The sequence below is a fragment of the Panthera tigris genome, chromosome B1 (assembly GCF_018350195.1).
Source record: "Panthera tigris isolate Pti1 chromosome B1, P.tigris_Pti1_mat1.1, whole genome shotgun sequence".
NCBI classification, from domain to species: domain Eukaryota; kingdom Metazoa; phylum Chordata; class Mammalia; order Carnivora; family Felidae; genus Panthera; species Panthera tigris.
In genome coordinates, this window is record NC_056663.1 from 202320018 (window position 1) to 202331510 (window position 11493).

Consider the following 11493-nt stretch of genomic DNA (forward strand, 5'->3'; position numbering starts at 1 on the left):
AGTATAGGGGCTTTGGTGCCCACCAAGCAGAGCTTGAACCCCTCCCCAGAGTGACTTCTCCCAGCCTGTGTCCTCGTCCACAAAGCAAGGCTGGCAACCGTCACCGACAGAGCAGATGTGGGGCCAGACCAGGCACCCTCACACCCCAAGCACCTGGTGGGCCAGGCCCTAGGCCGACAAGACTGCCCAACACTGCTGCTGACCTTCCAGGGGTCCAGGGAATGTGGTTGGGCAGGAGATCTGCTTTTTTGGCAGGATGCCCAAAAACAGAGACACCATCTCCTCTCAGGTCAGAGATAAGCTAATCCCTGGCCAGATGAGGGATCCACAGAGACCAAGACTTCTCCAAATCCAGTCTGCTCCCCTCTGTCCTTCGCAGGCCATGCCACATCGGCTCCCTCAGCACATACTCACTGAGCGCCCATCCTACTGGGCAGCAGAAGGCTCCAGAAGGCAGTTCTGGTGCTCGGTGCGAGGCCTGCCTCCCCAACAGGGGGCCTGGTTCCTGCCACCAGCCCTAGGCCGGCCTCCTCAGGAACAGAGGCTACCATCAACCAGACCCTCCTGGGGACCCCTGTGTCGCACACACATCCCACGGGGGCAAACTCCCCACTTGCTGAGGCCAAGGCCAGGGGGTCACGAAGGCTAGGGTGCTTTCCTTCCTGTAGTCCCCTCCCGCTACGGATGGCCAAGCCACCGGGCCAGGGCAGGGGCCTGGAATGTCCACCAATGTGTCAGCTCTGTGGCCTGCGCGGTCCCCAGCTGCTCAAGGGTACACACTCTGCTGCTCTCCCGATGAGGAAAGGGAGGCTAAGAAGGCCGCAGCACAGCCATCCAGCCGGCACTGCCCATGGGGCCTGGAGCCCAGAGCCACCTCACCCACACCACACAGTCCGGCATTTCCTGCTGAGGCTGGCTCCCAGAGGCGCGAAGGGAGAGGAGGAGCCCGACAATGGCTCCCACCTGGGCAGAAAACACAGCAGCCCAGAGGGCAATGGGAGGGGGGCCCCAGGCTCTGGGCAGGAGGCTGCAGCACAGGGGGTGGGACGGACCATGCGGCGTGCTGGTGCATGCCAGCCTGTCCTTGTGGGCTCAGGGTTTGCTTGTTTTACACTCACGTCCAAAGCCCAGGGACAGCCCAGTCGGGAGACATTCAGCCTGAGCCTGGCTCACTGCTGCCAGTGCTGCAGGGGGAGGACAGTGCTCACCCCAGAACAAGGTCTGGCAAGAAGCAGAAGCCGAAGCCTCAGAGTCTCCATTGGTAACTCAGGCTGTTCCGAGAGCTGGCAGGCTCAGCGGGGTGAGAACCGAGGAGGCCCGGCGCTCAGTGCTAGGGCTGTGTGGACGGAGAGGTCCACACTTCAGCAGAGAGTCAAATGAAGTAAAGGAGCAGGCCATCAGATATCCCAGAAACAGTATCTCCGTCAGAAACGGGGGGGCCCCTACAGAGCCAGAGCCGAACCCCACTGGGTAGCTAATAAAACTGAGAGCAGGAAGTATCGTCCACCACTGGGCCAGGGTGGGCTGGGGTGCTTGTCTGTCTTGCACAGAGCATCAGCGCAACCCCCAAGTTCTCCTGGTACTGGGGCAGAGGGAGGCAGTCAGGGCACTGCCACCTGCCGACAAACACCACACCCTTCACCCCAGGATCCAAGCTGGCCCCACCCAGAGCGGGGTTCCCGATCTGCTGGGGAGGCAGCCACTTCTGACTCATGTCCCTGTGACCACTATTCCACCCAGACACGGTGACACATCAGCCAGCATCCTTGGAGCCATCTTCCACATGAAGTAGCCAAGCACGGAAACCACATGGGGGGTGTCCCGGATGGGAAGCAACTTGTGCAAAGGGCCTGGGGTTGGGGTAGGAGGGAACACGCACCTCAGACCAGAGGGACAAAAGCAGTTTCATTTCAGAGCTGTTTGTCAGGGCCACATGCCCAGCTGAGTGTGGATGAGATCCCAGGCCTGTCCCCAGGGTGAGGTCCCAGGCCAGGATCCCATTCAGGCTTAGGCTCTGGGCCCAGTTTCACTGATTTGCAATGGGGTCCTGGTGCAAGTTGTTTCACACCTTGAGCCTCACTTCCTCATTCCCCAAATGGGCTTATTGCTAATGGCACCCTGAGGACCAAAGAAGACCGACCGTTCACTGGAACTCTGAGACAGCCACTTGTCCCAACACTGGGTCTCAGGGCCTCTGAGGGTAGAGGGCATGCACTCAGCCCAGATCTCAGTACCAGGGCAAGGTGTAGGAAGGGAACACAGCAGGGATGCCAAGGCCATGAAACTGATGCTAGGGAGGGATGTGGGTAGAGGAGGCAGCCAGAGAGATCCAGCCCCACTGCTCCTCGAGGGAGCCGAAGTCAGAGACCAAAGGTCAGCCATCATGGGCACACTGTAAGGACACCTGCTGTCCACCTGTGCCAGGCCAAGGCAGCTGTGTGAGCCCTCCACATTGGCAGCCACTTGACAAGGCATCTCGGGCTAGGCCACCAGGGACACAGCCTTGACCCCTGCAGCAGTCAGTGGCCTTGGTCACTCCGCCATCTGTCCCACCACCCCTCTCCTTAGTATCTTTCCTGCCACGGTGGCCTCCCTTAGACCACAGGAAACCGTGGTGTCCCTCAGCACTCTACAACATTTCACTGGCTCGGGGCTGCTAGGTCAGGGCAGGGTCATGAGGTGTGGCCCCCAGTCTGGATCCTCCAGGGACTCCTTACTCACCAGGAACCCCAGGTCACCACTTGTCCAATGGGGTTCTGGCCTCCTGCTGACCCTGCCCCAGGCCAGAACTCAGAGCAGGGAGTCTACACGACAAAATCTCTCTCTCATTCTGCTCATTTCAGCCTTTTACAGTGAGGTCTTTCTTCTGTCTTAATCCACCTACTGTTATACTTTCATCCCCAACAGAACATTTTTAAGCTGTTTTCAAACCATTTTTTTCTTTGATGCTGTTGATTAGTTTTTACTTTCTGAGTTTTTTTTGTTGCCTTTTTTTTTTTTTTTTTTTTTTTAATTTTATTGCATTGTCTTTTGTTTTTGGTCACATTGTATCCATCGGTAAATTTTACGTTGGCCTCGAGAGGTCTCACACCGGCCTGGTCTTGCCCTCTCATTGGTGACCTTCTGAGGTCACTCACAGGCCAGCAAGGGGGAACACCCAGGTGACAGGCTAGCCCGCCTGTCGGGGCTACAGTGGGCAGGGCCTGGGGAAGCATGCTGTGGCCACTCCCAGGCCTCCGTCTCTGGCTGGACAGAGACAGGGAGACAGAGACAGGTCCAGAGGGAGGGAGCCAGAGAGAGGACACAGCAAGAGGCCGGACAGAGGGGCAGAAGAGGGAAGGGGGAGCAGGTCAGCCCCCCATTAGAGGAACTGAGAGCAGTGTGTTCCTCCTTCGCCTAGGAACCCAGGCTTGGGCACTGGACAGGATGACTCAGCCACTGGCTCCTCCCGTGCCCTTAGCACAGACCCCCCACAGGGGGACCAGACTGCTCCCAGGCGCCCTCATACTGCCCCATTGTTCAGAGGCCCAATGAAGAAAAGGGTCTGGCAGGGGGCCCAGGTTGGCAGGAAAAGAGCCCAGTCCCCAGTCTCCCCTGCGAGCAGTCTGGGCCCTCCATCAGGGGGTCTACGTCCAGCCACCGTGCTGTCCTGCACACTGTCCCCTTTCCAAGGCCAGGTGTCCTGTGAGATGCCGTACCCCAGGCCCACCCTCCTGTCCCCCCACCCTACCCTCTCCTGGCTCTGAGCCGCAGCAGACTGGTGGTTCTCAAGGTTCTCAAAGGTGATCACACTCAGGCTCAAGTTCAAGGTCCTTACCCAGCCGGTGCTCAACCACAGTGCACACGTCACACCCCTTCCCTGACCTCCTCATATCCTCTCCACCTGACAAACTCCTGCCTGGCCTTCGGCCCCAGTTCAGAACACCCCAAGACACCCCTGATGCCCCACAATCAGGCTGGGGCATGGCTCCCTGAGGGTTCTCAGAGCGTGACGCAGGGCAGGAAGAGGGGCTTACCCCATCGCTGCCCAGGGATCCCAGGCTGGGCCCTTCCTGAGGCACAGACAGCTCTGGTTGGTGCCCCCAGACACCACAGCCAAGACCTGTGTGAGCCCCACGGCCGGAGATCTCCCATCTGCCCACCCCCACCCCACACCCTAGCCCTGAACCAGAGCCCTAGAGAACTCCCTCAGATCCCCACATGCAACAGAGACAGGGAGTCTAACTGAGGCGCCAGAGGCAAGGAGGCTTCTGCTGGCCAGCAGAGCCCAGAGCCAAGCTCTTGGGTGCCAGCCCCTAAGGCCTCCTCCTGCCTGGGGCAGCCTGCTGGGTGGGAGGGGGAGGGGGTACGGCTCGGTGGGTGCTCTAGGAACACCCTCCCCATCCCCAGGGAGACAGCTGTGGGGTCACATCACTGTGGGCCAGAAAAGCCAGCAAACAACGTTGGGGTGGGGGGGGGGCGGTGCAGAGTCAGTAACAGCAGGGCCCAGCGCTACCCCGTCTGACCAGGACTGCCTCCCCCACAGGCCCAACAGCTGCTCGGTTGCGGTCACTGACTCCACCCTGGTCAGCTGACCCCCTCTCCCCACCACACACCTAGCTCTCCTACATGTCTAAGCCCCCTTCCAACCCCCCCACTCCCACCCAAGCTGCTTCACAGCCATTGCCGCAGGGGGGCTGTGCATGTGGGAGCATCTCCAGACCCGAGTGAACTTTGAAAATAGAAACCAACCCCTGCTCGAGACCCTCCCGTGCCCTCGGGCCTGACTTCTGCACCCCTTCTGCCTTCTCCAGGCCTCTCCTTCAGAGTCTCTATGCCAACACACCGCAGGGCCCCTAGCCTGGCTCCTTTTTTCCCCTTCCTGCTCCCACCCCAAGGAGGCCCCATCATGGATGCCCCCCACGGCACCTCCTGTGCCGTTCTTGGGTGCTGCCCACTAGCAGGGCCAGGACCACCCCCAGGCCAGGCACCCAGGAGGGCTCGTGCAGGTTTTTGAGGGGGTGCATGACTCAACATGGAGGCCGCTGGCTTGGGCTTGGAGTGGGCAGTCTCCTCCTGCTTCCCAAGACCTTGGCCCCGGAACAGCTGCCCCCCACCCCCGCCCCCATGCCTGGCTGTTGGGAAGCTTGGGCTTGGGGCAGGGCCTCCTAGATAGCCTCAGGAGTAGGATCTCTTTCTCAACCTTCTTCCTTCCTCAGCAACTTCCTGCCTCCGCAGTGAACATGGCCACCACCAACCACAGCACTTCACCCTCCCATCACAGTCCCAGGAAAATGGGAAGACTGGTTTCAGAGAGCCCCTGCCCCAGGTGGCAGACCTTCTGAGGCCAGGTGCCCAGGACCCCAAAACAGGTCAGGGCCTCGGAGACGGGCTCCATTCCTCACTCCATTGTGGACCACTGGTGCTGACCCAGGTGGGACAGAACCCAGACCTGCTCCCAGCCTGGGGCGTTCCCTACACCCCACCACCAGACCAGAGACAGAGCCCTGACCTAAGGGCAGGCATCGCCCTCCGCTGGCAGCTGTAGCCCACGGTCTGGAACCAAACTGGGCTGGGAGGGAAATGATTCCAGAGTCTCCTGCTCCCAGGCCCCCCCTCCCCCAAGTAGCTTGCTGTGGCAAGGAGCCAGCGCTGGGAGTTTGGGGGTCCCGGCCCTGTTACATGCCAGGCAGCAGGGTCGGGGTAAGGTCCCCGGAGGAGCATATCCTTCCTGAGCCAGATTGGAGAGACAGGAGGACTGCCTGAGGAAGGGGGTACAATGCAGACAAGATCCTGAGACAGGGTAGGGTGCGGGGAGGCAGACACTGGAGCCTGAGGGGCTACCACCAAGCACCATCAGCTCTGACCCGAGCTGGGTGGGTCGGCAGGGAGGCCTTGGTGGCCTGACACCAACTGCAGGGGCTCTGAGGCCCTCTGCTGCGTCCAGCTCACAGCCAGGTCACCACCCTGCCTCCTGCTTAGCACCTCCTGCATTCCTAGAGGTTCTAGGCCTGACAGGCCACCTCCCATCCTAGGCTGAGGGCTAGGAGACACAGCCACTGCACCCTCTGCCTGCCCAGCTGACCACTGATCTGCCTGTCAGGGCCAGGCCCCCAGTGCTGTGTCCGCCTGGCTATCAGGGGACCCAGGGAGCCAACACAAACAGCTTGTCCCTTTCCGGACCCAAATAGGAGGAAAGGAAGTAGCTGGATTAGGGAGGGACGTTCAGGAGACAAGGCAGGCGCTGAGTGCCCTGGTGCACCTCCCTCCAGCTCTGACACAAGGCTGTGGTCCTCACACCTGTCCACTTGGGGCTTCTGGGGCCTTCCTCATCGCTCTCCTGCTGGTTGCACACCAACTCCACCTTGGGGACTGGTTCCCTGGGACCCAAAGACTGGGTTTCCAGAGTGGCCTGCAGTTCAGGGGAGCTCAGGCTGACCCCCATCTTGGCCTTAACACACATCTTCAGGAAAGGAAACAGCCACAGAGAAAAGAACTGCTTCCATTTAGGGTGGGACCCCCAGGATACCCCACCTCAGTCTCCCCATCTGAACCCTGCTGGGGCCACTGAGAGCATCTGGAACGCAGAGCTGGGGCAGGGCAGTCAGCTGGGGTGGGGGGTGGGGAATGATGACAGAAACCTTTGAGCGAGGCCGAAGCACAACAAACAACCCATGGTTATCTGATTGGCAACTCCACCAAGCTGGGCAGCAGAGGGTTCCAGGATGACGGCACGGATTCGTCTCAGACGCTGAGCGGACAGTTAAATGTAGGCAGGTAGTAACAAGCCAACTTCAAAGAGGGCCCGGCCCTGCCCTGCCCCTGCCCCGGTGCCACCTGCCCGCCGGCACTTGAAGCCGTGCCTTCTGGACTTCCTGGGATGCTCCACAGTGGGACTTCCCTGTGGGGGGGCCCACATGCACCTCACCCCCCACCCCAGACCAGGCCTATGTGGGCACCCTGTCCTTTATGAGTTCCCAGTAAACACGGTGACCAGGCAATGAACTGGGAGGCTCAGAGGAGGCACCCGGTTACTGGCCAGAAAGGGTCCCCTAAGCATCAAGCAGGACAGACACTTAGGCCTTTCATTAAACTACTTCTGAGGGACAGAGCGGCAGGGTGGGCCAAGGCCAAGCTGCCTCGTGTGGCATCTGCCAGCGGGTCTTGCCCTCCACCTGCAGGCCTGTCTACTCCTGGGGCCCATGCTGACCAGGCCATGGTACACAGAGCACCCAGCATATGCAGAGGAGCAGAGGGCTGGGGGGCAGCAGCTGTCCGAAGGGGTCCACCTCTGCTCCAGAGGCAAGGGCTGAAGCCAGGTGGCAAGGGCCCAGGCCCCCGGCCAGAGCCCCAAGTGGACTGTGGGGACAAGCCAAGGCCCCACCCCGGCATTCCAAGCCCCAAGGTCTACCTCTGACTTTTTCCCCACCTTGCTGGGGGCAACCAGCACTGAGGGATAGGAGCTTGACTGGCTCCTAGTGTAGCTCAGGACATGGGTGGGGCCTCAAGGCCAGCCAGGGTATGCAGACACGTGGCCCTCCAACTGCAGAACAGGGCTGCTAGATTACAACATCACCTCGGGCCAGGCTGGAGGAAACCCTCAAAATGGAGCTGCACAGTCTGTGCAAGGTCAAGGGCAGGAATGTCTTGGCCCAGGGTCTGGGGTGCGGCCTTGATGGAGCCCCTCACGAGGCTCGAGATGCCCATGAGGGCTCCTAGGCAGCCTCTCATTCACTTTTCCCAAGGACATCAGGCATTCGAACTGGTTTTACCCTATTTCACACGGAAAGGACCGAAGTCCAGGGAGTCACTCAGACCTGAAGTGGACGCAGCCTGCCGGGCAGGCTCAGTCCCCACCCCCCCCCCCCCCACTCCTCCGTGGGGGAGCACGGCCATCACCACCACTTCAGACTTGGGGCGGGGACCTCGCTCCCTCTGCAGGCTCCAGCAGGCAGGCACCCACACCCCACTCAGTGGCCTGGAACAGGCATGCTTGGCAGCAGGCCATCCCCACCCTGGGCTTAGCGAGCGCGCAATAAACATCTGATTCACGAGGAAACAGAGGGCACTTCTCGGAATCAGAACGTGGCTGCAAAGGCTAGGGGTGTGGATACCACACGGATGCCCCACCAGCTCCACAGGCCCTGTTGACCTCCCCAGGACACCGCCTCCAGCAACCAAGCACACCAACCCCATCCCGGGAGACCAGCTGGCTAAGACTACTGGAACCTGGCATGGCCAGCCCACGTGGGCCAGGGGTGAAGGAAACAGCAGCCCTGCCATCAGGATCCAGCACGGCCTACAATCTGGGGCAGGGGTGAGCAGAGGCTGACCGTTCAGGTGGCCTCAGAGCTGGAAGTCACCTCAAGCACAGTGAGGCCCCTCCCCACTGAGAGCCCAGCAGGGCTGGCATTCATTTCACTTGTACTGCTCCTGGCTTTCACGTGCAGCTCAGGAGCTTGGCCCCCAAGGCCAAATCCCTCAGTGTGAGCCAGAGCCGGGGGCTTCTGTCACCTGAGGGTCAGGAAGTATCAGAGTGTCACTAAGGAGCCTCAGGTCTCCTGGCCTGAGACTAAGAGGCACCATCCTGTCCACTCTCCCCTGCGCAGGCCTTCAGAGGTGGGGAGAAAGGTGGTCTGGCAGAAACGCTGGGCCTGCCTGCCCGAGGCTATGATGAGCCCAGAATGTGCTCCCCCCCCCCCGCCCCGCCCCACTCCCTCTGGCTGGGACTTACGTGGTCCACACACATGGGGCGAGCCCCGGCCCGTGAATGCCCAGTCAGGGCCACTGGAGAGATCCAGAGGCCTTCTGGAGAGAGGCCACCTACCCGGGGGGGGCATTCTGAGATCCCCTCTGCCCTTTACCTGTTGCCCCATCCATGCCCTCACCATACCCGGCACACACCAGGCCACTCTGGTCAAACTGGTCCACTTCCAGCCTTTGGCTCAGTCTGTCCCTGCCTCCAAGGCCATCCACCATGGCTCAGAGAGCAGCCCCCCTCTTTTTTGACTGCAACCCCTGCCTGCACAGGCCACCTGTAGCCCACCAGCCAGGTTGCCCAGGATGGCCGCACTACCCGGGGGTACCTAAGGACCACATATGCATGTGCCTGGAACTTACTGAGGCCACCTACTACCTTGCCAGTCACTGACCTTGGGTATCTCACCACAGAGCTTTAAGGACAGAAGCCAGGAGGACCCAGGTGGCTCCCCAACCCTGGCCACTCCTCACAGATTCAGGCCTTTGCCACGAGACCCAAGCAGAGCCTGCCCTTTGCCCCCAGGCCTTTCCATGTCTGGTCCTACCCCTACTCCCAAGCAGAGGCGGCCCAGCTGTCCCTGCTGTCCAGTTTGGAGGCTCACAGTCACTGAACACCAACCATGAGCCACCACCAGCCCCTCAGACGCACAGAACCACCCACTAGGTAGGGGTTCACTACTGCAGTTTACAGATGAGGAAACCAAGACTCAGCAATGTGAGATCTCCCGGACGAGATCATACAGCTGATAAATCGACATGGCCAAACTCAAACCCAGGACCCAGCCCCTTGTGACCAAGCTGGGCCACCTTGTCTGTCTGTGTTCCCTCAGGCTTCCCATCTGCAGGGCTGCCTGCGGGTGGGGGGCGGGGAGGGGGAAGAAGAGGACAGCAGGGGCTCACTCAGCACCTCATTTCCCTCTGTCCATGTGAATAGGAAGGGACAAAACACATTTGCATCCCCCTATCTGCCTTCTCTCTCTCCTAGGCCAGCCTCCGTGGGGGGCTCTTTCCTGACTCTGTGAGGACTCTCCCTCTCTGAGGGACTCCCTGAAAGGGCCAGGGCCCCATCAGTACCCTCTTCCCAGACAGGTGACAGGGACTGGCCTGGACCATCTACCTGTCTGCCCTTCTGCCTGCTCCCTCTGCCCAGGTGTGCTCCAGTATGGGACACAGAGCCAAGTAACAGGGGTGGGGAGGTCGGGAAGGGGAGGTTGACAGTCTTTACCCATCAGAGCCACCACCCTGGCCCCCTGTTCCACCAGGAGTGGAGCCCTGACTCCCAGGAGTGCCCTGTGTGGCCCTCCTGGGTAAAGGACACAGTGGCAGGAGGTTCCAGCAGGTGATGGGGCCCAGCCCCCTCCTCTGCTTTTGCAGAGCCAGGCATGGACAGGATTGGGGGCTGACCCCTGGGGGTCACACTGAGTCAGTGCTGAGCTGGACAAGAACCTGGGACCCTATTCCCACTCCAGGATTCACCATGTCCCCTTGGTCCCCCAACTATTGAGAAAAAAGTCTGCACATGTCATCATGACCATCATAGCTGTCACTGCAAGTAACATTTTCTGAGCCCCTTTGTGCTGGGGACTGGCTGACGCCTCATAAGCAAGATCACACGTCTGTCACGCGCACAGACACCCCAGCAGTCCCACACAGAGCCCTCATCCCAGGCCAGAGCCACTTCTGAGGGGCGGCTTACTTGGTCTGGCCACCAGCCCAAGGCACAGACATGACCAGCACTGGCAGATGAACAAATGAAGGCACAGAAAGGGGATGTGAGGCGCTCGTGGTCACCAAGGGTGGCAGAGAGCACCGGCCCCAGGCTGACACAGGGCAGCAGAGCTCAGTACCTGCCAACACTCTCAGAGGAAGCCCAGGTCGGCACCACCTCACCAGGGGCAGCCAAGGCCTGGAGCAGCAGGAAAGTGTTGCGCGGCTGGAAGAGACCGGCCTTCAGGAGGCTGTCCCCAACCCCGAACTCTCCCATCCTCTCTGCCACCCTCTCTGGCACTCACTGTTTCCCCAAATGAGACTCGCAGACTCCCCAGAGCCACGGATCTATCAGTCACTCACACTTCAATGTGAATCAGCTCCAATGAGCAGCTTTCCTCTCACCTTTTGGATTACCAGGAGGAGGTGGGAGCAAATTCCGCTCTGAGCCTTTGGAGGCTCGGTCCGGAGGGTCGCCTGGGGGCGGAGGGGCGCTGTGGGGTCCGCGAGCCCCAAGGGCCTAGGGAAGCGGGGGGGGGGGCAGGGGGGGGGCGGGAGCGGGGAGAACAAAGAGAGGTACGCGGGCCGGACGCGACGCAACCGCCCTCCACCCCTGGACCTCCGGGGTACACCGTGCAAGCCCCCGAACCCGCGCGCTTTCTCGGGCAGAAGCGCCGAGGACCCTGGCCCAGGGAAACCGGGCCGGTCCGGGGGACTCGATCGCGCCCCGCCTGTGTCTTACCGGTGAGACTCTGCACCCGGCCCGCGGGCCCTGCGTGCCGGCGGCGGCTCCCGCCCGCCGGACCCGCGGCCAGGCACTGGGACCCGCCCGGGTCCGCCCCGCAGGGCCCCGCCCCTCCCCGCGAGCCTGGCCCCGCCTTCCCAGGCTCTGGGTCCCGCCCCTATCTGCTGCGCGGCGGCTGGGGGCGGGGCTGGGTCGTTTTCCCGCCCCGCCCCCGCCCCGGGGAGGAGAAGGTGGGCGTCCGCTGCGGGCGTAGACACGCAGTCAGTGCACAGCGCACAGTAGGTGCCCAGTAAATGCAAATA

The 11493-nt window shown here is 61.3% G+C and overlaps 1 protein-coding gene across 1 annotated transcript in view; it reads right to left on the minus strand.

The window, feature by feature from the left end:
- The window catches only part of SH3BP2 (SH3 domain binding protein 2), a 35730-nt gene extending 24481 nt beyond the window's left edge, over positions 1-11249 (minus strand). The window contains 1 exon segment of the mRNA XM_042985088.1: positions 11189-11249. The gene's annotated coding sequence lies outside the window, so the exon portion shown is untranslated.
- Between the last annotated feature and the right edge of the window lie 244 nt (positions 11250-11493).